The sequence below is a fragment of the Pinus tabuliformis genome, chromosome 6 (genome assembly GCF_031772625.1).
Source record: "Pinus tabuliformis cultivar Carrire ecotype Pingquan chromosome 6, CPIR1, whole genome shotgun sequence".
NCBI lineage: Eukaryota > Viridiplantae > Streptophyta > Pinopsida > Pinales > Pinaceae > Pinus > Pinus tabuliformis.
Window position 1 is genome coordinate 730,712,694 of NC_142292.1, and position 6,000 is coordinate 730,718,693.

A 6,000-nucleotide genomic window follows, 5' to 3' on the forward strand; every position below is an offset into this window, starting at 1 on the left:
TGAGTAAGTAACCCCATGAACCATTTCAAAGCTTGATCTTTTAATGTTGATGGGAACAGTTTGAGTTTCTGAGTATCATCCAGATAGTCATAGGTTCGACACACAACTTCAAATTCAAACAAGAATGTTTTAGGGTCCTCCGTTCTTAACCCATGAAAATTTGGGAGGACGGATGGTGATATGTTTTTCATGGTGGCTCGGGAATCCTCATTAACAATGGGAAACCCAAATGAGTTATCCCCATCTCTATTTCCTCCAATGGGACCTCTACCTCCTCCATTATTATTGTTATTTCCTCCTCCTCCTCTACCTCTACCTCTACCACCTCCTTCTTCCTCTGCCATGATGATTCTCCTAGGGATTTCAAAATCTTCTGGTTCTTCTACAAAGGGTGAATGAGAAGAGATTTCTCCTTCTTCTTCAGGTGAGTCTATTTCCTCAATCACAATTGGTTTTCTTGTAGGAGAAAGAGAAGAGTCTCTTCCAGGTTCAAACTCAATAGAAGGTGTAGGAGAGTCAACTCTTGGCTCTTGAATTTCAGGAATTCTAGGACTAGGAGTTTCGGTTGGAGATAAGGGAGGTGTCTCTTGTCTATCTCTTGAAGCAGATGGACTTGTAAAAATTGAACTTCGAGCTCTAGCTAAAAACCTTCCCCTAGAATCTCTAGCTCTATGCATGTCATTTTTATTTTATCTTCAAGTCAAGTTAATAGTTCTTTTTCTGATCTTCCAGGTCACTCTAGGTGCAAGAAGAGAGCATACTCAAGAAACTATTAAATCAATAACTTTCTCCTTTCTGATCCTCCAGATCACTTCAAAGTGCAAGAGGAGAGCATACTTAGATAGGCTATTAACTTCTTTTCTTGAAATTTTATGTTTTTTTTTCTAAGAATATGGCTACTTAATTTCACTTCCCCGGCAACGGCGCCAAAATGTTTAGTCAATTTAGTGTTATCTAAATTGCTAGTATTAATTGTCAACCCGGGGCTCGTAAGCTGATGAACTGAAGGTGTACTATATGTACTTAAGCAACCTCTTAGAGTTTTTTTATCGTTGGGGGTGTTGTTGTGGTTAATTTATCTTCCTAAAATGAAGTGGTGATTTATAAACAGATGAGTGATAGTGTGTGATTAGTGATTGCTAACTACTTGCTTGAAAGGAAATGCTTGAAAGAAATAAATAACTTGAAAATAACTTAAAAGCAAATAACCACTTCCAATGGCACTAGACACCATTCATGCTGCTGCAAATAAAAGAAAAGAAAGTCACTTTTAAAACCAAAGATAATGATTATCTCTCCCTAACTCCCTACTTCAAACACATAGTGCTGTGTAAAGTACGATTAAGAAGTAGCTCAAGTTGAATTAGAAAAGTGATTAAAAATAAGAAAAATATACTTTAAAGACTAGTGATAACGTTTTGCTCTTTCTAACTCTCTACTTCTGCCATATGTACTATGCAAAGTATGATTAGAAAGTAGTGAAAGATTAGTTTAGAAAGCACTCAAAGCCAACTGCAAGTTAGTGGTATTCTGATCCTTAAAAGGTAGCAATTTATGATAAAAGATCATTCATGTGTTAGCAGAACTTTGAGAAATAAGACTAAAAATCAGCTATAAGAACAAAGGCAACAACTTGAACCTGTCAACTTCAAATACCATTAGTTTGTAAAGCAAATACACAAACATAAAAACAAATCCCGGGCTAAAAATCTGCAAGGAAACAATACTGATCAGCTTGAAAGAAAAGAAATCAAATAAATCAAACTATACATGTTTAAAGAAATGCTGAATGAAAAAAATAAAGAAATGTTGAACATGAAATACTTTACAGAGGCTAACATGAATAGGGGCCCTCTACTCATTCAGCCACAAGAAGACTTAAGGAACTGAAAGCTTCAAAACAACACTATTTATATTGCTCCATTTGCAGAAATATACAAAACAGAGTGCTAGAACAGCACTATAAAAACAGAGTTTGCAAAATCTCTTAAAATTATCACAAGTTCAGAAAGTACAGCCACAAAAAAGTAAAATAAGCGTACGCAGACGCAGGTATATATAAGCATCTGAAGGATGGTCTACACGTACAGCTAATAACTGAAAAACAACTAACTGTAATGCGTATTTAAGGTTCATTGACACATCATAAGGCTGCGTGGATGAGCTGGAGGTTCTGTCATCATGGGCAATGAATCCCATGCTGGATCATGTCCCCTACCACCTGCAAAACGCGGACAAGTCACCGTTTGGGCTGACGTGACCTAACAGCTTACAATCACCGTTGAGCTGCCTTTATTTGACCATAACTTGACCAGTTTTGACCAGCGGTATGGATGACGTGGATGGTTGAACAAATGGCACAGGAACCTCGAGCACGTTGATACCTAAGTGCCCATGTGGCTCATTTAGCAAACTGACACGTAGAACCTTGAGTTTAACAAAAAGGCTGCGGGATCATCAGATGGCTGCGGGATTGCCAGACAGCTGCGGAATTCCTGCAAGTAAATCAAAATCTAAACAAAACAGTCATCCATTAGCAAAACTTACTTGATCATGCTTAATGACACCTAATGTAATGATCTGGGTGGTTTTACAGTGAAAATGAGGCAAAAGTGAAGAAAAGATGAGGAAAAACTGAGGGAAATGGTAGACAAGTAGGTGTAGAGTAGAGGCTCTACAAACCTCTTCGTTATCATTAGTGTCTTCCGAATGCTCCTGTATGTCATAATCCACATCGAATGTATGAGTACAGACAGAGGTAACAACTCACTTCCAATCTGAACAAGAGTTCTCAGGGTGAAATTATTCATGGAAGGAACAATACTTAGGATCATCGCATTGATCGAGTTGGAACATAGGCTTCTACGCAAATTTTGAATTGAACCAAATGTTTCTTGATGAGTCAGTTGATGAACTGCTTGCCTGTCTCTATTTGGGCAGATGACTGTTTGCAAATGTGTCCGTCTTCCATTGCTTGAGTTCAGACATTTTGGTGGTCAAGTTATTGACAAGGCAAGTGAGGGTCTCAATGTCAGTTGCTTCCTTGTCTATGCCTTTTCTCGCTATTGCTTGAGGATTTCTTCTCGCATCCTTGGAGTCTTTTGTTGATTCGTCATCCTTGATGACTCCAATGGCGAGCAAGTCTTTCTCAACAACAATAGCCTCTTCGCAGCTTTCTAATAGTGTTGGATTAGTAGCTCGCTTAATGAACTGCGCAATGGTGGTTGGAAGTGAAGACGTGTAATATTCGATAGTGATGGAGTCATGAGGTTTGGTGTTTGCTGAAAACTTGTTCAAAATACGCATAAACCTCTGACTGAAATCTTTCACTTTCTCTTTTCCCTCCATCTTGAGGCTTCCCCATTCCTTGAGTAACATGACCGGGGTCTTATCATCAACAAACTTTTCAAGGAACATACCTTTGAAAGAACCCCAGTTCTGTATGGAATTGGGTGGAAGGTTTTGATACCAAGCAGTTACGCAACCGTCCAAGGTACATGGAAACATTCTACATCCTATGCTGTCATAACGTAGCTCAAGGGTTTGCAGATGTAGGAAGAAGTTGTCTAAATGGTCTTCTGCCTTCACCACACTATCAGGGTTGAACTTGATGTTCATTCTCTCTGCTCACTTCAGCATCTTGTGCAGAATAGCCAGGAGAGCCAATGGTCCCTGAGTCATCCATTCAAGATTTGGGTCAGCCATCTCTTCGTCCTCTTCATCTTCTTCCTCTCCTTCGGAATCTGATGGTTCTGGATCTGAGTCTGTCGGCTTGTCTCCACCTCCACTTCCTCCGCTACCTTCCTGACCACCTCTTATACCAGAGTTTGATCCCAAGATCACAAGAGTTCCTTGTTCATCTTCAAAGAAGATTGGAGGTTCCTCTCCATTCAATAGATTCTTCCAAACCTTCAAGGGTAGCAAGGACTGCTTCTTCCACCGATGATACAACAACCCTTGTGGGAGTGGCTTTTGGCTTCTTAGATGCATGTGGAAGATATTGTATGCCTGGGATCAGTCCGACTGCTTTCACGAACTGGCGAGTGATGGGATGGATGGAGCGAAGGTGTTGATATGAAATCTCATGTACAATTCTGGGAGGTGATGAGTAACCGACTGCTGAGTCATGAGAGAGGGAGTGTGAGTTACTGCCTTGAGCAGATGGTTGATGAGTGAGTGTGAGGGGAATTTCAGCCATGTACAACTGGATGCCCTCCTTCTAGTGCCAGAAATGTTGACAGTGCTGGACCACCAACATTCACGGGATCACCCCGGTATGAAGTCCCAACTAGACCTCACATTGTTTGGTGTGGGAGTCCCATTCGGTATGATGGCCTAGTTGCCATTAGCTTAAGGCTTTGCCTCAACTCTTTCTTGTTAGCACAAGATAGTGGTTCGCTTTGTCTTCAAGAAGTGAGTTTCGCTTGCCTAGTGAGTGTAAGTGTACTTGTGTCAATGTTTCTTTCACTGTGAGGGGAAGAAGGTGAAGGTGAGTTCCAGGTTGAAAGCGATCAGTCCCAACTCGGCTAGGAACACACAACACAAAGGACATACATAGCTTCCGGTGGAGCAGTCCACTCAGTCACAACATACAAGGTAAGATAACACGTACAACAATCACGGATCAGTCTGAACGAGTGCAACGATTGTTACAACAAGGTTCATGTGAAAGGTCTGTCTGATGTCCAGTAGAGCAGTCGACACGGACGGGACAACATTAGAAACATATACAACACATTTCCATTAATAGATTATAAATTACAACAAATGAATCAGTTCATATGTAGAATACAAGTTAAAGAAACATGCATTACAAGTGTTAAATATTAGTCTTACAACAAATAAAATATATGTGTGAAAACATGCTGGCCTGTTGACAAGCTTCTGAATTAAGCAAAAGTTCCAAGACACATCGTTACACCATACATCACTAACCTTGTCAGCGGGGCGTTGAAGCCACTACTTACTCCTCAAAGAAAATATTACAGGCTCTCTTGCGTATGTGGAAGGAGCTGAGGTGAAAAGTCCTTTCATGTACAAATGAGGGGGGTATTTATAGCCAAGGGTGAAACTCACCCTTGTGGTTGTTCGATTACCCTCATGATCGTTCGACTTCCATGACTTTTTGACTTACATGACTCTATGTTCAACAAGTGGGTCTCTTGGACTTCCATGCTACATGATTCATGACTTGACTCGACATGACATGACAATGCTGGTACATTCGTGTTGTTGTTGGAGTGCATGTCGAGCTATAGTGTTGCTGACTGATGGATGTCTTCATGGTGCATCATAGCTTCACCTCAACATGGCAAAGTGCGCTGAGTCTTCGATGGTCCTTGGTTCACTAGATGAAGCTTTAGCATGTTGTTCCTTGCTTTCATTCTGGAAGGCTTGACAGGATCACTTGTTCGTGAAGGTGCATGTTTGTCACGTTCGTCTGCTTTGCATGCTTCATTCATTTGTTCGTTGGTGAACATGTTCATCTGCATGTGCTCCCTTCGTTCATCCTATTCATCGTCTTGAAATGTTTGTTGGTGTACCTGTACTTGCAGTCACTCATGAAGAGACGACATCAAATCCAAAGCCTTCTAGTCTACCATGACACATGATCATTCGAAGGTAGGTGACTGGGAGAGGAAGCTGGGATATGATGTAGGATGATGGCTCTGGGCAACTGCTAATGAAAACCACGCAAGAGTCACTAAGAGATGGAGACAGACAATCTGAGTCAACAATGACTTTCTGCAAGGTCTAGCTCAGCTAGGAGGCAAAATTGCGCAAATTTTAGGAGGGACAGTCCAAGTTGTAGGAGGGCAAGGCGGGCATTCTCTACAAATTTTCTGGAATGAACAGTCAGCAGGGGATGGACAACCATATTTGCAAAATTTTTCAAAGGAACGGGTCGGGCTACGTGAAGGGTCTGTAGGGAGGGATTGCGCAGTTTTTCTAATGAACTGCCAGGGAGACAAGCAGCCAGAACTGCGCAATTCCCAGAGG